Here is a 22,808-nt window from a genome sequence, read left to right as displayed (position 1 = left end):
CATCTAAAAAAGAAATGTACTATGACCCCTAACATACAACTATTAACAAAAAATTATGTCTGGTCATTAAAGGGAACCTGACGCGCGGTCCATGGATCAGGCAGAATATATCAGACAGCAGCTGCATGATTTCAGCATACTTCAAAAGTAGGACCGAGCTGCATAGTTTAGTAGGACCGAGCTGCACGGATAACTAGTCACTGTGGTTCAGAGTGAAACGTACATGGCTGAAATCATTCAGCCAGTGTCTGATACATGCAGCCACCTGTCAGGTTCCCTTTAAAGAGCCAGTGCTCCCAACGTTGTTTTTTTTATCGGGCACCAACCTCTTTAGCTTGATAGCTCACTTTATGGGGTCATGCACGACTCGTTTTCACAGATAACACTAGTACCCATGTTATTCTATGGGGTAGTGCACATGTTCGATTTTTTTTTTGTCTGACTGAGTGATCTGAGGAAAACATTTTCAGTGCACAAGATTTGCCTCTGAGAATCGAATGCCCATTCATGCTAATGGGTCTGTGAAAAAAATCGGATTGCACTCGGGTAACTTATGATTTTCACGGACTGATATAATGAAGACTGTGGATAATTTTTTTTCTCTCCACCTCAGAGAAAATTGGATCCCGCTCTGATTAAAGTCTGATCAGCGTGTGATTAGTATAATCGGACCAAGAGAACGGTCTCCTCCTGCTCTGTGTGAGACCAGACAAGGGAATTAGACAGTGAGCTATAAATTACGCTAAAGAGCTTGGTGCCAGACCGAGAAACAAGCTCAGGAGGCAAAGTCTACTTAAGTGCTCTTTCACTCCCAGAGCACTTAAAGCCTGATTTGTACATGAATCAAATTGAATTTGGATCGGAAACTGGAATTTAATTAATGAAATCAAAATTTATTTCATGCATATCAGATGGGTCTGAGGTTTCTTGATAGCCCACCTGGCTACTTCACCCCACAGCTGCTATTGGGTCTTTAACACCTCCATTGCCCAATAGGATTAGGAGTGTGGTGACGTTAGCCCCCGACTCATGACGTGACGTGGCGTGGGTCTAGGCCTCACATGACGTCATGGTGTGCATGAATCTGACACTATGATGTGGGTGCTGGAGGCTCTGATGACCTGATAGGACCCACTGCATGAAGAAGACCAGGTGCTTATGCATGAAAATGGGATTAGAGTGTCAAAGGGTGAAGTAGCGCAGAAAAGGTGAGGGCTGAATATTCTTCTTGTATATTTTTTGATCCGTACCCAGCCCTTTTGAATTCAGCAATATGGTGGTGTATCCGCAATGTAGCTGGATTAGTGCACATAGAAAACAATATTGGATTCTAGTGAATCATTACATTATTGTTACCGTTACATTACTGGTGAAATTGTATAGATTTATTGAGGTTTGAGGCAATCATTACCTCTGACAGTTTTCATCGATGCTACTAATTATATCTGCTAAAGGTGGTGGATTAGAGTGTGCACCGATAATAGATATTGAAGTTATTGTTGTATGAATGATAATTTTTTATGCTCATAATGGAACATAACCAGGTGTATAGAAAGAAGGCATTGTATGTGTGACAGGGATATTGTGTAACCAGTAAATTGAGATAAAACATTTCTGAATGCCTTCCATAAAAGATAACACTGCTCTATCTCACCAAAAATGTCACATAATCAAATTATTTTTGTTGTAATGCCAACAATTAAATGAATTCCTGGGAAAAATAAGTCCATCAGGAATAAGGTACTGTTTGAAATTAATGGGCCCAATTTATTAAGACTGGCACTCTAGTGTTAATGGAGAGGATGCGCCAAATCAACACTCTGTGACTCTGTCTGTCTGCATCATTACAGATAATGACCCCATCAGCGAATACATCCGAATCCCATTTTACGGTTCAGACCTAAGCCCCGACATAACCAGTGAGCATGGGGTAAAACGTGACGTGAACCTTGTCCAAATGGTCATCAAGCGTTTATAAAGTGGCACCAAATTTCCGCCAACAATCTCTATTAACTCATTTGTTTTCTGACCCCCCCTGATGTGCAGTTGTAAACCTGTTCCTAAAATTAAAAGTTGTCATTCTCCAGAATACCCCTGCATCACTGGACAGGGAAGGAAATCTCCTCCTATATGGCTACAAGGTAGCACATGGACAGGCTTAGCGTCGTAGATAAATGTATGTATACTGACATGTGCATGATTTCAGTCTGGTCTGAAAAGCGTTTGCAGATGTTTTGTAATGAAACATCTATTTAATATAATGGATGATCTGCTGCTTAGATAAATGCTTGGCTTGCTCAAGCAGTGTTGTTCCTTATTACTACAGAATTAACCCTCGTAGCTGAGTGTTGAACAACCCCATGGTATTGAATAAAACAATGGATAAACCAGTTTTTTATATCTATATAATATAAAAATAAAGTCCCGTCTGCAGATTATATATTAGTGAGTGACCTGACATGTATAGTGTGTGCTATGAAATGTAGACTATTGAGTTCCTGTGCAGATGTGACAGATGTGGTTTTTCTTTTGCCATTGTATGGTTGTATGGCATGTTTTGCATTTTTCTTCTAGGAGAAAGCCATCACATATGAATACATACATTTCACTGTTTATCTGTTCTCTGTACAGTACTGCAATAAATAGCAACTCCACAACCACTGTCTGGAGGAAAAACCTCAGCCATTTGAACAAACAGCTTGCAAAAACATTTGTAATTAGCATTGGTGATGATAATTACGGTAACATGCCGTATGAGCACCAAGGGGAATTCTTTTTCCCAGACCATCTTGCAGTCTTCTATTTTTCTCCGTTCTGTGAGAAATAGTAGAGGAAATAAGCCATTGTAAGGTTTCTGGTCTCCTTTCCTAGAGCAGTAACTCTTAAGTGGTGCGTCCTCCCCATTTAGTGGTTTCGTGTTCTGAGTGTGTAGTATATTCTGAATGAAGCAAGGATAATAACAAACCCAAGCAAAAATTATATATTTTCTAAATAATATGACATCAGATACATCTTTGTTATACACTCCTCAACATTGAAACTGCAACACACAGAAGGAAAAGTTGTAAAACTATGAAAATCACATGATCGATAATCATGTTAATGATATGCAAATGATGAGAAAATGGAAACAACATTTTCAAAACATCTTGAATTATTTAGAATCGAGTATGAGCCAAGCACTTACACATCTTGTCATTTTATCAATGAGGTTATTAATGACTGTCTAAGGACTGATCTGCCATCAAGATCTACTGTTGGCAGCTCCTTTTACAAGTGTTCATAGAATGTTAGAGATGGAAGGGACCTCAAGGGTCATCGTGTCCAACTCCCTGCTCAATGCAGGATTCACTAAACCATCTCAGACAGATGTCTGTCCAGCCTCTGAAGACTTCCATTGAAGCAGAACTCACCACCTCTTGTGGCCGCCTATTCCACTCATTGATCACCACTAGGGTTGAGCGAAACGGGTCGGCAATTTTCAGAAGTCGCCGACTTTTGGCAAAGTCGGGTTTCATGAAACCCGACCCGACCCCTGTGTGGGGTCGGCCATGAAGTCGGCGATCTTCTGAATCTGGAATCGGAATTCCGATACCGATTCCCGATATGTTTAAGATATCGGGAATTGGTATCGGAATTCAGATTTAAGTGTAAAATAAAGAATTAAAATAAAAAATATCGCTATACTTACCATCTGACGGGCCCTGGTACTAACCGGGAACCTTCCTTCCTTAGAATCAGCCTTCCAGGACCTCGCGGTGACATCACGGTGACGGCGCGGCTTGTGATTGGTCGCGCGGCCGCCCATGTGACCGCTGCGCGACCAATCACAAGCCGCGACGTCACCGAAGGTCCTGGAAGGGCTGATTCTTAGGAAGGAAGGCTGCCGGAACGAAGCAGGGCGTGTCCGAGGGTGAGTATATACCTAATAGGAATATACTCACCCTCGGCTTCGTTCCGGCAGCCTTCCTTCCTAAGAATCAGCCCTTCCAGGACCTTCGGTGACGTCACGGTGACGTCGCGGCTTGTGATTGGTCGCGCAGCGGTCACATGGGCGGCCGCGCGACCAATCACAAGCCGCGCCGTCACCGTGACGTCACCGCGAGGTCCTGGAAGGCTGATTCTAAGGAAGGAAGGTTCCCGGTTAGTACCAGGGCCCGTCAGATGGTAAGTATAGCGATATTTTTTATTTTAATTCTTTATTTTACACTTAAATATGGATCCCAGGGCCTGAAGGAGAGTTTCCGCTCCTTCAGACCCTGGGAACCATTGGAAACCCAATGCACTGCATTGGGTTTCGAGTTTCGGCCGACCCCGAACCCGACTTTTTTATAGGATCGGCCGATTTCACTCGACCCAACTTTTGAAAAAGTCGGGTTTCGTGAAACCCGACCCGATCCTATAAAAGTAAAGGTCGCTCAACCCTAATCACCACTAATATCTAATCTGGATCTTCTCCCTTTCAGTGTCTATCCTTTGCTCCTCATGTTTCCATGTGCAAATGAGAATTAGGATGATCCCTCTACACTGACATCCCTTCAGATATTTGCTACAATACACCAGTGACAACCATACTGTGCAATTAATTCTGTGAACACCTTTGTCAATAAGCTTTATTTGTAATAATGTGGAGGTGCGACATGTATGAATTGTCAAAGATAAAGATATTCACAGTCTAAGGAAAGAGAATTTGCATGTGTTTTGCATAAACCATACTACACCATTACTGCATCATCTGCCACAGCTATATATCAGGAGCAGATTCAATGGCTGCACAGTTGCTCTTGAGTAATGAAAGGCTCTTCAGCTCTGGAGGATTCAGATTTCATTGTGTTCTCTAAGGATAATAACCAAGATATCAGTAGAAACTGATGAGAAAATCTGTTCCAACCATTCAGTCATCTTCCAGTGATACAATTGTTCAGCCATTGTCACAATTAGAATAATCTCAGAGATTTCATGAAGTGTGTCGTTATGGCTGGATTCCGACAATGCAGAAGAAAGCCTCCGGGGCCATGTTCAGGTCACAGACCTATAAATCCTCCAGAAGCACCTTGATGTTTAGATTGAATAGGACAAATGGAAACTTATTCATGACTTTATTATGTTCTCTAATTGTGTGAGTTTCTTCTAGATACTCTGGTTTTTCCTAAAAACTCTCCAATCATATCTTAAATTATAAAATAATCAGTTCACAATAAAAAAAAGCTCGTAAAAATGTCACCAAAATAAAATGAAAAACATAAAAACAAATAAAAGTTCAAAACATTGCACATGCAAAGTCTGTATCTGATGTTTTCAGTGGAGCTGGACCTATGTAGTCTGTAAAGTCCATAAAGAATTCTGTAATAGACAAAATAAAAAAGACATTAGGGCCGATCAACACTAACACTCTGAATGTTGTCATAAATGACTAACAGACCACCAGCTTTTCTATTTGACCTCCTTTGAGGACATTTTATTTACTTAAATGCATGTATTTTGGGCTAAAAAACATTTTTGCAATTGAGTTTCATTACCAATTTTGCACAATTTTTTTCAGGCTCTTTGTTTCCCTGTACATTCAACTTTAATGTAGCCTATGACCATAAATCAGCTGAGAGGCCCCTGCAAAGTCAGATAAAACAGAGTTACACACTTTCCTGTTAGGAGTATGTGCGCACTTTAAGTATTTGCTGCATTTTTGAAGAATTTCCTAGTACCACCATGTGAATGAGATTCCTGAAGTGTCATTCTCATATTGTGTATTTTTTCCTTGCAGATTTGAAACAGTTTCAAAATTTCATGTTAATTCTTTCAGTGTTTTTCACCTATTAAGGCTGTGTGCACACGTTGCAGATTTTTCACATTTTTTTCGCTATAAAAACGTGAAAAAAACTATACATTATGCATCCCATAATTTAGAATGCATTCCGCAATTTTTGTGCACGTGATGCGTTTTTTTTCCGCGAAAAAAATGCATCGCGGTAAAAAACGCAGCATGTTTATTAATTTTGCAGATTTTTTGCAGATTTCCCACTATATTATTGCATTGGCAACTTCCGGAAAAATCCGCAAAAAAGACGCACCAAAAACTCGTCTTGCAGAAAATGTCCTGTTTTGCTCAGAAAATTTCTGCAAGAAATCCTGAACGTGTGCACATAGCCTAAATGTGAAAACATGCATCAAAAATACATGGAAAAAAAGCATCAACATCACATTAAAATGCAGCAAAAACACGCATATTTTATACTGTGTGTTTTCCTGTCAACACTTTTTTTATTTACAGCAGAAATGTCTGCAGCAAATGCTTAACCTGTACACATACCCTTAGGCTACATTCGCACAATGAGCTTTTCATGTGTAACCTATTCAAGTTAGGTTACTTTTGTTTTGTTTATTACGTTTTTGTGTGTAATTTTGGAGCATGTGTTTTTATCATGTTTTTGACATTGCTTTTTTTGTCTCCTGTTGGTCTGTCACCTTTTTAATAAAGCTGCTTTGTACACTTCCTGTTATTTGGCTTTGACAAAACGTTATTAATATACTTAGGTGCAGATTTAAATGTGTTTTTGATGTGCTTTAGCCTCAGAAACAAATTTAAAACAAGTCTATGGGGAAAGCCCACACACAGAAAACTCAACGTACCCGTAGAATTTGACATGTTGAGGATTTGAAGCATGCATGTCAGGTCAGTTTACATTACTTTTTCATTATTGACAGCAGCATCTAAAGCAGGGGCGGATAATCTCTTTTCTATCAAGGGCCATTTGGATATTTATACCATCCTTCAGGGGGCCGTACAAACTCCGCCCACAAAGTAGATCCTGACTCTGGCACTGGTGTCAGGACGTCATCTTTCATTGCATGCCATTCAGTGTTCAGTAGTGAACACTGTGTGTGTGCTAACAGAGCAAGAAGAAATTAAAGGGAACCTGTCACCCCCATAATCGAAGATGAGCTAAGCCCAAAAGCATCAGGGGCTTATCTACAGCATTCTGGAATGCTGTAGATAAGCCCCTGATGTATCCTGAAAGATGAGAAAATGAGAAAAAGAGGTTAGATTATACGCACCCAGGGGCGGTCCCACTGTGGTCTGGTCCAATAGGCGTCACGGTCCGGTCCGGGGCCTCCCATCTTACGATGACGTCCTCTTCTTGTATTCAAGCTGTGGCTCCGGCGCAGGCGTACTTTGTCTGCTCTGTTGAGTGCAGAGCAAAGTACTGCAGTCTACAGGCGCCGGGAAAGGTCAGAAAAGCCCGGCACCTGCACACTGCAGTACTTTGCCCTCAACAGGGCAGACAAAGTACGCCTGCGCCGGAGCCGCAGAGTGAATACAAGAAGAGGACTTCATCGTAAGAAGAAGGGAGGCACCGGACCGCGATGCACATCGTACCGGGACCGCCCCTGGGTGAGTATAATCGAACCTCTTTTTCTCATCTTTCAGGTTACATTGGGGGCTTATCTACAGCATTACAGAATGCTGTAGATAAGCCCCTGATGCTGGTGGGCTTAGCTCATCTTCGATATTTGGGGGTGACAGGTTCCCTTTAATGAGCTGGTGGCAATCAAAATGCAGCTCCCTACCCAAGAATGCGGTCCCTGAGGATCTGCTCGGGGGCCTGATAAGAGGTCGTCGAGGGCCGTAAATGGCCCGGGGGCCTGAGGTTCCCCACCCCTGATCTAAAGAGTTAAACTGCCATGGTGGTGCATTAAAAAGAAGCACAGTGGACATGATTCTGTAAATTCTGTCCACTCTGCTGGAACTGTAAGATGCTGCAATTTCGAAGCAGGGAAAGCACACAGCGTCAAAAATGCGATAAAAGACCATTGTGGGTATGTAGCCTCTTCCTCCTCTTAGTGCATATTTGCTCAGTAGCTAACCAGCACTTTTGTCCATACAATGGCTGTTGGAGGGTGAGCATGTGACCAGACCATTAGTCTCCTCCAATAAAAAGCCGCTTTCCCATGTGAGGTGTTTTACAATTGGAGGAGGCTGATGGTCTGGTCTTTACCTGAGAATCCGTCAGTGAGCTCGTTCTGACAGGATAGTTCGTCTTCCTGAGCTCCTGACAGCTGATTTATGGCCACAGACTACATGAAAGTTGAAAGTGTAGTGAAACAAATGCCTGTAAAAATTAAATGGTGCAAAATGTGGAATGAAACCCAATTTTTTTCTTTTTAGCCCTAAGTACATGCATTTAATAAAAAAAAAACCTAAAAGGTGGCCAACCCCTTAAATTCTTCGCCCAGGCAATTATTGTTATCAGGCAGCATCTAATGAGTCAAAAATAATTATCAAAAATCCTGATGTGTGAATAAAGCCTGACCTAAACATTGTGTAAAACCATTAACAAGCTTTAATTCTAAAATTAGCCAGTGGTCTGTGTGTTTTTTCCTGACGCCATTCAGTGATAGTGTTGAGCAGGCCAATTATTTTTAGATTTACCGTAAAATTGGTCTTTATTTTTTTTCATTTACAATTCGGAACAATGTATGGACAGAGAGGGGCTGCAGTATGTGTATGTTTCATAGCATGCTGTAACTGAATTGCTAAGTAATATTTTTGTGTAGTAAGCAAGTACTAAAATCACTCTTTAGCCATGGGACTGCCATATTGCCCTTGGAAGGTTAGGAACAGTTGGCTATATTATATTAGTTACACTCTTATCAGTGAAGCAGTTATGAAATTAAATGTCAACCTTTACCACTATTTCTGAGTTTATATATAGAATTTTGACAATAAATTGCTTTTCTTATCTTGTGCTAATCCCGAGTTACTGCTATATGTAACTGTAAAATGGTTTCCGGAGGTTGACATATACGTTCAGAAAAAAGACTGATGTGTACTTGGCCAATAATTCTAACACTACACGATTTCTGTTTGGGCAATAATCTTGATTCTGATACTAAAGAGTTGGGGACTTTTATGGACATTTGTGGCAATTATAATCATGGTGTCAGTACCATCATTTGGTCAAATTTAGGGCTTGTTAACAAGTTTCTTTTTTTTGTTTAAATTTAGGAGGTAGACCAGCTCTCTACGTACAGTGCATGCCAAAAGTGTCGTTAAGGGCTCATTAGCCAGACCTTGACCAAAAGAATGGACTTTTGGACTTCTATCTGGCTTTTATATGATGGTATCATGCGGGACCAATGAACGCTCTTCTCACTCCATGGATGAGTGATGAGGAGAAACAGATCACAATATACATTGATATTTATGTGTTTAATTTGAAAGACGCCATGTGTAATCCATTCTCACAGGGAGACAGAGCTATCTTACATACAATTTTCCTGCTGACGTTTGCATGTATAGTTAATTAGATGCAGGTATTAGACACCACATTTATCACCGTAATGTACGTCGCTAGAGCACTAAGTTTGCAGAGTTTGTCAGCAGAACATGGCTCTTGTGGTGTGGAATGGAAAAGTTAAGGCAAACTTTATTAATGATTACAAGCTCCCTTGACTCTACAACATTAGTAATTCCTCTGTAGGCAGTGGTGCTGTGATGTACGTCAGGTATGATCCATGACGTGACAGAGAATTGATGAGATTTTCTAATAGAAGGTCGGGTCATCCACAAACATGGCAGTCACTTTGGTTGCGTCTGCCGCAATCGTTATATATTTAGATTTTGAAGTAAATGATGATATTTTATTATATGGACATCCCACAATATAGGACCTAAAATGACCACCGTGTGACTAAATACAATATTTATATGCATCACTTTCTGTAAATGTGAATAAATTTGTAGCACTGTTGTGCATTTATCCATTCATAGCTGTTGGGAGAAAAAACGATGGGCAACTGAATTTTCTATTATGCCAAGGAGGAGCATGTCTTGCACACAAGATACCCTAACCCTCTAGGAAATCAAAGAAAGCAGTAAACATTTTTTGTTCGACTTGGAATGCTTCATATTAAACCATACAATATTCCTCCAGATAACTAGTATATCGTATATAGTATATAGTATATAGACTCTTATGCAAATCTCATCCCCCCAATTTTGCATACCAACCAGTTGTTCATATAATGTCCATGGACTGATGTGTGAGATTTTTCAGCTTGTAATAAGAAATGCTTGTTCTATTGGTGCTCAATGTCAACTATATATTTCAGTGGCGTATTTTATATTTACTTTTATATCTATCCTTGTAGGCAAACCTAATCTTCTGTATATCTATAAAGTATGACCCTGATATATCAACTGCATTTTTCTTACACCATTTTTGAATCCTCTCTTTATATTTTGGATGAGAGAGTTTGTGCCAAATTGATCTACTTTATTTTTAAGACTATAAAACGCACCTTCCCCCTCCCAAATTTGAGGGGAAAATGGGGGGTGCGTTTTATAGCCTAAATGTATAGTGGGGAAAAAAAGTATTTAATCAGCCACCAATTATGCAAGTTCTCCCACTTAAAAAGATGAGAGAGGCCTGTAATTGACATCATAGGGAGACCACAACTATGAGAGTCAAAATGAGAAAACAAATCCAGAAAATCACCTTGTCTGATTTGGCAAGATTTATTTTGCAAATTTTGGTGGAAAATAAGTATTTGGTCATTAACAAAAGTTCGTCTCAATATTTTGTTGTATAGCCTTTGTTGGCAATGACAAAGGTCTAACAGAGGTTACAAATGCCTAAATTCAAACTTTTACTGCCAAAAAGGAGCAACAGACATGATAAGACCTATATTTTCAATAAAAAGTTCAGATATATAGAAATTCTTTAATGGCTTTTTGTAATTTTATTTTAACTGTGGCTGTTGCAGTTTTGTATTTGGTATTAATGATTATGGTATGAAAAATCAGATGCTGTTTACTAAAATATGTTGAAAATATTAGTTGAAAATATTATGGCTTAATTTGTTACAATATTCATAATTGATCAAAAGGTGTAGTTGTGGATATCTGATGGGTGATTTGCACAATTGTATCCATAAGGTCAGTGTCATTATGTTTTTGCTTATAGAATATTTGGTTACTTTAAAACAAATCTGTATTGGACATAACATCCATTGCGTTAGTAAAGAATAAATAGTGAAAGCTCCTGTATGTTTGGGGCTGCGGGTGTCTGAAATTTGACAGAGAGATCTGGAGTTTTACAAGTTTGGGTGTGTTAAGTTTTGATATGCCTGTTAATGAGGACCTGTCATCAGGATTTTATACCCAATCTAATGGCATGTGTGTAGAGGTGCTTAAATGCCAAATAAATCCTTACCTTTATTGTAGAAATCCATTTTCATGTTTTAGGGAATTCCATAGTTGTTTGGTATGCTAATGAATTGTGAGTGCAGATGGGCGGGCACTGCTCTTACAGCTCTCCTGCCTCTCTGCCGCTTCCCACCCACCACCTGCCTCTGACTGATAGGTCACCTGGAGAAAGGAGGCCGGCAGTGGGCTGGAAATAGGAAGAGAGGCAGGAGAGATAATTGCGGAGCCGGCCCCACTGCACTTAGATTAGCAGACAATTGCAACCTTGGATTTGTCCAAACAGCAAAATGGATTCCTACAAGAAAGGGAAGGATTTAGTCACCTTTACTTACTTACTGTTATTAGTTTGGGGTATAAAATCCTGTTGAGAACCGAATGATGATGTAGAAATAATTTTTTAGATAACGACAGTAATTTTTTTTTCAGCATCTCAAAACTTTTATGTCTGAATAAAAAAGTCACATCTTTATTTGTGGAAAGTTGTAGATGAGCAATAGGTTAGTGGGAGAACTGAGCCTGACAATGTCTGAGCAATCTCTCTGCAATGAGAGAAATCAAATCCTGAAATTACTGACAGTAAATTACTCTTCATACTATTTTTTAACTCAATTTATAAAGTTCAGATTGCATGGAGGAAAAGGGCAGCCACGGCGGAGAAATGGGGAGAAGTTATAGCAGGCATTTTCCTTTGCGGTTAATAGAAGCTATCTCTATTCATGGCTCTGTATGGCACAGTGACTGCAGCCTACAGGGAGGGTTCAATCTGTTACCTGTCTAGCAGCGCACTAAATAAAAAAGGAGCTTATTTCCATGGAAAATCTGTGCAGATCACAAAGATCGACTGTTTGATGTGTCGCCTCTTTGAAAACAGTGATGAAACAGCAGTAAAAGCGGAGCACATGCTTGCATTGGCAATCTTACTTTTGCAATTATTTTTCATCTTCTCTCGATATGGCTCACATGTAAACTTAAATCTTTCATGTTGTACTAAATATCCTACTTTGCTCGTCCTGGAAAATGCAACAACCGTAAATCATAATTTTTTTTCTTACATCATTTTTGACAAGCTAGTTGTGTGTGGATACTGTGTAGGCAAAACCTGTTAAACATTAAAACATATGTTCTCTGATGTAAGTTGTTTTATTAATGATATCACTTAATTATGTGTACCTGATGGACTATCCATTGAAATTTCATTAACATACCAAGAAAACACACTAAAACCCCTTAAAGATTGTATGTGTTAAAATTGGGCATTATACAATGTATCTAAGCTAAATGAAATGCAGTATTGGATGTATATTTGCATCTTCCTGCCGCAAGACGCCATAGCAGTGGGAAGTGAAGCAGATGTGGCTTTGGCCACATGGTGTGACTAGGGAGGCTATATGCAGTACTATATATGTCTCCGCGGTAGCGATGAGCGAGTGTGCTTGGATAAGGTGTTATCCGAGCACGTTCGTGTCTTAATCGAGTATTTTGCTCGAAAAATGCTTCAGTCACTGCGCCTGTGTGTCTCGCAGCTGTTTGACACCCTCAACTCATGCAGGGATGGGCTAACAAACAGGCAATCCCTGCCTGTGTTGCGGCTGTCAAACAACCACGAGACATGCACCCGCAGCGATTCAAGCATTTTTTTCAAGCACGCCGAAAATACTAGATTAGGACACGAAAGTGCTCAGATAACACCTTATCCAAGCACAATCGCTCATCACTACTCAGCAATCAACTGTAAGCCTGCTGAAGCAGGAGCTTTCACCAATTTGAGCATGTGAATGTGGCCATATCAATGCAAAGTGACTGCCGAGCTGCATGTCATTATATTATTTAATTTCACATCTCCATTATGGAGATATTAAAGTGAAAAGTTGGAAAAGTCATAAATTATGTGAAGTTTCACTTGGAGCATTTTGCTTTTTTCCTGTATGACACTGACCAATCATAAGCATGCAGCAACAAAGGGGAAAGAAGAACATGTCCATAGATAAGCTTACAGTAGGTTTCTCAGTGTGAGACATGTAATAATAGGCCATCTCCTCACTGATCTCAATGCAGAGCAATTAAAAGTCCTATAAGTAGAGCAGAGCTGACATGATTGCTGACAATTCTTCATCTTTCATCTCGCGGCAGTACAGCAGAACTGAGCTTTGTCTCATTACATACACATCGGCAGCTATACCGTTCCTCTCACTGCTGTCAGCTTTGCTCCTCCCCCACACTGACAATTGTGAGATGAAAGATGCTAGAAATCTCTGCTCTACGCCCAGCACTTGTAATCACTCTGCAGTGAGACTGGTGAGGATAACAGGCTGTCCATCATTACATTTCTCACATAGTACAAAACCTGTTATAAGCTATTGTGGTGGTGTCTTCTTTCCCCCAATTCCTTGTATGTTGCTGCCTACTTGTGATTGGTCAACATAATACAGGGGAAGAAGTACACACCCCCAGTGAAAAAAATTCTGATAACACCCTTTTGTATTTAACATGAAACCTAAATCTTATAACTAAGCTAATATCTCTGCAACGGTAAGGAGAAATTCAAAAATTAGAAAGTTGTTTTCGGCTCTGTAGATACTATTCTATGATGCGGCCAATTTAATATGCTCTTATAAATAATCCTCTTTCACTAAATTATAGCCTGGCAAGATTGTGATGCAGCAAAGGAAAGCTTCAGAGAAAAGCAATAGAAAACAAGTGCGTAACACAGCGCCATAGCACAGCTCAACTCTGTACAAGTGCCAGGAACAAAAACAAATGTATGGCACTGATCCTAGGAAACAGTGACATAATGTAAGATCTAAGGACAGGCCATCAATCTTAACGTCCTGGAACACTTCTTTAACTAATTAATATACATTTTCTTGATCCCTAATTAAAAGAGTACTGCATCATTTTCATCTTTTAAATTTTAAAAATTTACCGAAAGTAAAATGGGCCGATAACAGTAATTTTGACCAGTGGTGCCCAAACTTATACATGCCACTATATAGGCCAGACCCTGACTGTAAATACAGTGCCAAGATTCTTATCAAAATTTAGATGAGAAGTTCATTTTTCTATTTGTTGATTTCAATCAAATATCACCATATTATTTCTCAACCATATCCTTATCTCAAATAGAGCATACAGACAAAATATTGTACTCCCAGTTGACCTATGAAAAAATCTGATTCGATTGCAAGTGTTTTCCTAATGTCTAAAATTATTCTTTTGGTAGATACTGGGAATGTCTCACAATAAAGGTAGGATATAACATTGTTTCATACATAACAGAGGCATACAATTATTGGCTGTAGCTCTTTCATTGGCTTTTCCTCATTGAATAACATTACCTGCTGAATGCACAAAGTTTAACCATTAGGGCTCGTTCACACTTCATTTTTTTATGTACAAGTGCTATCTGGTTTTTTAACACTCATATCTATCAGCCTATCGGGCTGTTTACATTTTCGTGATTTTTTGCAGACCAAGTGGAGTGTCTAAAATTGTAGAGACATGTTCAATATTGATCAGAGTGTCGGATGAAACTTGGCAATGAAAGTCTATGGGTCGGGGAAAAATCGGACTGCATTCGCATGCGGTCCGTGTGCTGTCTGTTTTTAACTGACTGATAGGAGAAGATGGAGAAACTTTTTTCCTGTCAGTGAATAAAACAGATGAGACTCGGACCAAACTGATGAAAATCACTGGTGAAATTTGGTCCGTTTTCCTCGTACATAAAAACACCTGAGGTCTAAATGAGGCCTTACTGAAGAGGCAGAGCCTGATTGACCCTGCAGGACCGCGATGTTGCCAGTCTGTGAGGTAAAATAACCAGTGACATGCAGACTGAGGATTTTATGGGTAATAATATCTATTTCTCAGGTGTAATGATTATACAAACCATCTCAATAATTAGAAATGTTTTTTTCTGAAATTAGAGGTGTGTGTTCTTCCCTGTTTCACGTGATACAGTAAACATTAATTACTTTGCTAATTGACAGGTACGCTTTTCCATTAGCAATCCTATCATGGTGGTAAGGGAGTTTGAATAAGTTGTATATGTGACAGTTTTGTGTCACTTCAGTAGACCCTACTCACCACTCATGGACTTAAAAAACAAAGCAAATCTGTCAACGTAAAATGTGAATATGTGAGAGGCCTGTGGTCAGGATTCCATGGCTGCCATGGCCAGATGTCATTTAGCCTAGCGTGCCGACATCACAGCTCCAGCCATGCCTGAGCACTAACACACAAAGCACATGTCGTACATGAAGGAAATGGAATTCCTGGCATCCACCTGTTCAAGTTCAAAGTTTTTGGCAAGGTCATAGGAAGTGAAAAGAATGAAATATCGGGAGACACAACAACAGGTGCCACAGAAACTAGTCAATTCTTGAACTTTTCTCCTTGGTCAGAACATATTTTTTTACATTATTTACAGATATGAAATTACTTGTATCCTTGTCGTCTTATGATATGGCTTATTCTCTTGGAGGATAATTATTATGGAGAGTGGACTGTGCCTGTTATGATGAATGTGCGAAGGATGGATGCTTTGTGCGAAGGACCTGGGATGACGTCATGGTCACATGACCGCGACGTCATCCCAGGTCCTTCGTACAAAGCATCCCTTGGAACGGAAGCCGCTGTGTGCACCGCTGAGAGGCGGGAGGACTCCGGAAGATGAGTATATCACTATTTTTTATTTTAACTCTTTTTTTTAACAGTGATATGGTGCCCAGTCCATGAAGGAGAGTGCTCCTTCCTTGGAAAACTGCTTAGCCTAAAGTGTTTGAGTCAGAAGAGGAGCGAAGGCTTGCTGATTCATCCACTATATTACTACAGGTTAATGCTGGCTAATACTAGTGAATTTTTGTTTGCTGCTTACCAGTTTGTGTAGCTGCAGAGTAGTCAGAGTACCCATGCATGTATATACTGTATATACATATACAGTGGGGGGGGGGAAGTATTTGATACACTGACAAATTTTGCTAGTTTGCCCACCTACAAAGAATGGAGAGGTCTATAATTTTTATCGTGGATACATTTAAACTGTGAGAGACAGAATCTAACAATTAAAAAAAATAAATTTACATTGTATGATTTTTAAGTAATGAATTTGCATTTTATTGCATGAAATAAATATTTGATCACCAACCAACCAGCAAGAATTCTGGCTCTCACAGACATGTTAGTTTGTCGCTAAGAAGCCTCCTACTCTGCACTCATTGCCTGTATTAATTTCACCTGTCCACACAATCACACACACCCTAACCTATCCACCATGACTAGGATCAAAGAGCTGTCTAAAGGCACCAGGGACAAAAATGTAGGCCTGTACTAGGCTGGGAAAGGCTACAGGACAATAATCAAGCAGCTTGGTGAGAAGGCAACAACTGTTTGCACAATTATTAAAAAATGGAAAAAACACAAGAGGGCTGTCATTCTTCCTTAACCAGGGGCTCCATACAAGATCTTGCCTCGTGGGGTAAGGTTGGTTCTGAGAAAGTTCAAGAATCAGACCAGAACTATATGGGAGGAACTGGACAATGACCTGAAGAGAGCTGGGACCACAGTCTCAAATATTACCATTAGTAACACACTACGCATCATGTATTACAATCCTGCAGGGCAAGCTAGGCCCTCCTGCTCATGTCGGCGCATGTCCAGGCCCTTTTGAAATTCACCAGTAACCATCTGGATGATCCAGAGGAGGCATTGGAGAATGTCATGTGGTCAGATGAGACCAAAATAGAACTTTTTGGTATCAACTCCAACGCGTTTGGTGAAGGAATAAGAAGGATGTATACAACACAAAGAACACCATCCCAACCATCAATCATGGAGGGGGAAACATCATACTTTGGGTGTGCTTTTCTGCAAAATGGACATGACAACTGCTCCTTATTGAAGGCAGGATGGATGGGGTCATGTATCTCGTGATTTTGGCCAACAACTTTCTTACCTCATTAAGACCACTGAGCATGGGTCATGACAGGGTCTTCTAGCATGACAATCACCCAAAACACACAGCCAGGGCAACTAAGGAGTGGCTCCATATTAAGCATTTCAAGGTCCTGCAGTGGCCTAGCCAGTCTCCAGACCTTAACACAATAGAAAATCTTTGGAGGGAGATGAAACTCAATGTTGACCAGTGACAGCCCCGAAACCTTAAAGATCTGGAGAAGATCTTTATGGAGGAGTGGGCCAAAATCCCTGCTGCAGTGTGTGCAAACTTGGTCAAGAATTACGGGTCTGACCTCTGTTATGTCATGCAATAAAATGCAAATTAATTATGTAAAATCATACAATGTGATTTTCTGGATTTTTTTTTAAAGATTCTGTCTCTTACAGGGGAAGTGTACTTGCGATAAAAACTACAGACCTACCCTTTCTTTGTCGGTGGTAAAACTTGCAAAATCGTCAGTGTATCAAATACTTATTTTCCCACTGTACATACAGCTTTGGCAAAAATTAAGAGACCACTGCAAAATGTTCAGTTTGTCTGATTTTTCTCTTTATAGGTATATTTTTTAGTAAAATGTGAATTGTTCTTTTATTCTATAAACTACTGACAACATGTCTCTGAAGTTCCAAGCAATAAATTTTGTATTTATTTTCTGAAAATGAGAAATAGTCAAAATACCAAAAAAATGCATTGCTTGCAGACCTTAATGCAAAAAAAACAAGTTCATAATCATTTAGAAACAACAATACTAATGTTTTAACTCAGGAAGAGTTCAGAAATCAATATTTTGTGGAACAACCATGATTTTTAATCACAGCTTTCATGCGTCTTGGCATGCGTTACACCAGTCTTTCACACTGCTTTTGGGTGACCTTATGCTACTCCTGGTACAAAAATTTAAGCAGTTCTTTGATGGCTTGTGACTATCCATCTTCCTCTTTATTACATTCCAGAGGTTTTCAATGGGTTTCAGGTCTGGAGATTGGGTTGGCCATGACAGGGATTTGATGTGGTGGTCCTTCATCCACACCTTGATTGACCTAGCTGTGTGGCATGGTGCATTGTCCTGCTGGAAAAACCAGTCCTCAGAGTTGGGTATTATTGCCTGAGCAGAAGGAATCAACTGTTTTTCCAGGTTAACCTTGTATTCGGCTTGATTTATACGTCCTTTGCAAAGATTAACCTGCCCAATTCCAGCCTTGCTGAGGCATCCCCAGATCATCACCGATCCTCCTCCAAATTTCACAGTGGGTGCAAGACACTGTGGCTTTTATGCCTCTCCAGATCTCTGTCTAACCATTAGATGACCAGGTGTTGTGCAAAACTGAAAATTAGACTCATCAGAGAAGATAATCTTAAGCCAGGCCTCTATGGTCCAATCCTTATGGTCTTTGGCAAACTTCAGCCTGGCTCTTCTTTGCTTCTCTTTGATGAAATGATTTTTTCTAGCTTTACATGACTTGGGTCCTGCCTCTAGGAGCTTGTTACGAACTGTTCTTGCCATGCACTTCACCCCAGCTTCCATTTGCCATTCCTTTTGTAGGTCACCTGATGTCTTCCTGCGGTTGCTGAGTGACATTCGAATAAGATGACGGTCACCCCGGACAGTGGAGAGTCATTTTTGTCCTCTGCCAGTCTCTTGCTTTGTTGTCCCCAATGCCTGCTGCTTGACCTTGTTGTAATGGACCGACATCTTAGAAATTTTAAGGATGGAGGCAACATGACGCTCACTGTGTCCCTCTGCTAGTAAAGTCAGAATTGAGCCCTGGTTAAAAGTTATTTTTTCATTCCTATTACTTTTGGGATATTATTAGCACTTGTTTTGCCATCCAGCTTGTCCTATTGCAAGAGGATTGTAAACACCACAGCAGGGTTTTTATACTTTCCTTCGTTAAATAAGATTTGGTTCAGGTGATCACCTAATCAGAAGCACATTAAGTAGAATGAGGTTGGAATTCAACAGACACTGGAATGGAATGGCTGTCAGACGTGTAGAGAAGCTGATTTTTATAAAACTGTGCAGTGGCCTCTTAATTTTTGCCAGAGCTGTATACATGTACAGATGACTTTGCAAAAGTCCCACAAGTTCCATTTGTTTTGGGAATGGATCCCTTGACAGAGAAAATATGGCAGTGCCACTTTAAGAAATCTTAGTACTAACATTCTCGTGACTAAATGATCATTTTGCTGAATTCATTGCATAGTTATGCAATGTAATTTTGCATAAACACTTAAATCCTTCATGGCCTATACTTTCTGAGGTTCCCTGGAGACAACCAGTAGATGGTAATTATAGAAAGTTGTGCTCATTTCTGTGTTATGTATTATAGCAGACTGAATGCTTAAACTGCTTTTTTCATATTGATTTGTGCATATGGATTTATCATATATTCAAATGTATCATATTCCATTGCATCTTTTCTATGAATAATAGATTTTTGTTGTGTCTACATATTAAACTTGCAGGTAAGGCTGACATATGGTAACATCAGCTGTCACGCTGCATTGTGGTCATTTATTACACTTGAATTATAGAAATATGAATTAAGTATGATTTTTAGATATCTAAAAATATATTTTTTCCATATGCCAGGAACCTTTCTTTTCAGTTTCTCCACGTGTAGTGTAATAGCCGTAGTTTAGCAGTGTGATTTTATGCTGTATCTCAGTCACCTACATAAATGCCTGGGGAGTTTTTTGGCAATTACCTTCCCTTTGTACATTAATTCAGCCTAAGCAGATACAGTATGTTAAGAAGGTATAGGACTGAAATACGAACCAGTCTAACACTACTTCTACATGCATGTCATGAATGTGACTTTCTACACATGCTTCATAAACAGAAAATGACTGCTTCATGCACCATTTAGTGACCAAATCATACCATGCCCTTCCATATTTTCTGTTGCATACTTGGCTGTACAAACTTAAAAATACATTTCTTTCTTTCGAGGGGAAAGATAGAATGAGTCAATCTGCCATCAAATCCTTAAAAAAGCTTATCGTAATCTATTTTATCCATTCTGTCTTTGTAAAGGAACATTAAACACACAAAATATACAAAAAAAAAATAATGTCCCAGCAATTTTGCCCTTAATCTCCGCCTTTTCTTTCATCCTATTCAGTCTCACATTACAATAAAAAATTAGAAATATATGCAACCCCAATTCCAGAAAGCAGGATCACTGTAAAATGTCAAGAAAACCAGAATGCAATGATTTGGAAATCTCTTCTTGCTATAGTTTATTTACAGCAGAACATAGAACACAGATCAGAAGGTGAAAGTTGGACATTTCTCCATTTCATTTGGAATAAAATAAGTCATTTAAAAATTGATGACAGTAAGGCTATGTTCAAACGTTGCGTTTTTGCTGTTTTTTGTACAAAAAAGTTGCTTATTAAAGTAGCAGCAAAAGCTATGAGATTTCATAACTCTTATGCACACTTCTTTTCCTAACTGATGTGGAAAAGAATTATTTTTGAAAACTGCAGCATGTCAATTATTTCAATGTTTTTGCAGTGTTTTTTCACCCTTCGAAAGCAATGAGTAGGTGTAAACCTGCAAAGGCGTTGACATCAGTTTCTTCACCTGAGCATGTCTGCTAGTATCAGTACAGTTTCATTAAATTAGTGATAAGTGTGAAATTAAACAACACCTGAGCATCTCATTGGCCAGAGCAGTGTGAAAAAGTAAACAGTGCCCTACAAAATCAATGCATTGCAAATGCCCACCCAATTCAACTCCCCCTGCTGTTTTTACATTTGTGATTGTGTATTTTTTCATCAACTCGTATATACTTTTTTTGTTGAGAATAGTCCCTATTTTTTCCAGACATAAAATCTTTTGCCATTAACTAATTTGCTCAAATTGCCTTTTTTTGCCAAAAATGTTTATGTTGTCACATATGCAAGTTGCCTCTTCTGAGAAAAAGAGGACTTAACTCTATAGCGCCACCTGTTGGAAGTAGCGATCCTACAAGTCACAATCAACCCTCTAACGAGTCGTGCAATATGACTTAGGATAAAAGCCAAATCAGTATCTCAATTCGCAGACACGGTGTTTCGGGCTGTTGGCTCTCGTCAGTGCGAAGCATGAGAACTGATTTGGCTAGGTGAGAGGCTCTGGACTGGGGTCTAAGGGGTATCGTTTCTCCTTATGGAGAGTGACATACCATCTCTGGCTTGTCAAGGTAAGGAGGCTTATTTGCCGTACAATGCTCCTGTGGGAAATTAAATATGCAAATTGCCTCTTCTGAGAAAAAGAGGACTTAATTCTATAGCGCCACCTGTTGGAAGTAGCGATCCTACAAGTCACAATCAACCCTCTAACGAGTCGTGCAATATGACTTAGGATAAAAGCCAAATCAGTATCTCCTCAGTATCTTGTCACATACATCTTTGCATTTGTGGCCTAACACCTTGCATTGCTCGTGTTTCCTGAGTTTCCCCTGACATTTGACGTCAAGGGAGCTAAAGATACAGCATGCTCATTTTTGCACTGCTGTCCCTTTTGGTCTCAGCAATATAAGCTACCCTAAGAAGAGCCTCCCAGCAGTTCTCTCCTATAGATGAGACATAACTGCAAGCCAACTGATCAGCTGAACCATCAATCAGCTGTTAGCCATCTATTGTTTATAGGGACCTGTGTTCCTAGTGTGTCAATAGAATAGGACTAAGTATTAGTAATGAGCGAGCGTGCTCGGATAAGGTGTTTTCTGAGAAAAGCTTGTGTCCTAATCGAGTATTTTTGGCGTGCTCGAAAATAATGCTTGAGTTGCCATGGCTCAATGTCTCGTGGCTGTTAAATAGCTGCAACCCATGCACGGATTGTCTGTTTCTTAGTCAATCCCTGCATGTGTTGTGGCTGTTGAACAGCCACGACACATGCTGCTGCGGAAACTCAAGCATTTTTTTCGAGCATGCCGAAAATGCTCAGGATATGAGCGTGCTCGAGTAACACCTTATCCGAGCACACTCACTCATCACTACTACGTATCTATCCAAAATGCATCAGTGATGTGAGCCTCCATGCTGACCATTTTTATTTTGGCAATGCACATAAATTGTAAGAATATACAGTACAGACCAAAAGTTTGGACACACCTTCTCATTTAAAGATTTTTCTGTATTTTCATGACTATGAAAATTGTACATTAACACTGAAGGCATCAAAGCTATGAATTAACACATGTGGAATTATTACTTAACAAAAAAGTGTAAAACAACTGAAATTATGTCTTATATTCTAGGTTCTTCAAAGTAGCCACCTTTTGCTTTGATGACTGCTTTGCACACTCTTGGCATTCTCTTGATGAGCTTCAAGAGGTAGTCACCGGAAATGGTTTTCAATTCACAGGTGTGCCCTGTCAGGTTTAATAAGTGGGATTTCTGCCTTATAAATGGGGTTGGGACCATCAGTTGTGTTGTGCAGAAGTCTGGTGGATACACAGCTGATTATCCTACTGAATAGACTGTTAGAATTTGTATTATGGCGAAGAGAAGGTGTGTCCAAACTTTTGGTCTGTACTGTAAAATAAAGAAATGTTATGGATTCATATGTCAATGTATTTCCTCTACTGTTAAACCTTCTGGAGTTAGTCCCTTATCACAGAGCAGCTAGAGGACTGTGCAATGCTTAGCATGGTAGCC

At 39.7% G+C, this 22,808-nt stretch overlaps 2 protein-coding genes across 5 annotated transcripts in view; both read left to right on the top strand.

The window, feature by feature from the left end:
- LIMS1 (LIM zinc finger domain containing 1) overlaps window positions 1-5,991 on the top strand; it is a 1,169,472-nt gene extending 1,163,481 nt beyond the window's left edge. For both annotated transcript variants that reach the window (XR_013223919.1, XR_013223917.1), the window contains exon 11: window positions 5,819-5,991. The gene's annotated coding sequence lies outside the window, so the exon portion shown is untranslated. The remainder of the gene's footprint in view (window positions 1-5,818) is intronic.
- Window positions 1-22,808, top strand: part of SH3RF3 (SH3 domain containing ring finger 3) — a 684,824-nt gene that overhangs the window by 150,094 nt on the left and 511,922 nt on the right. The gene's annotated exons all lie outside the window — the stretch shown is intronic.

Source organism: Ranitomeya variabilis, chromosome 3 (genome assembly GCF_051348905.1).
Source record: "Ranitomeya variabilis isolate aRanVar5 chromosome 3, aRanVar5.hap1, whole genome shotgun sequence".
NCBI lineage: Eukaryota > Metazoa > Chordata > Amphibia > Anura > Dendrobatidae > Ranitomeya > Ranitomeya variabilis.
Note: the sequence above shows the minus strand (reverse complement) of the source record. Positions and strands in the feature narration are given on the sequence as shown.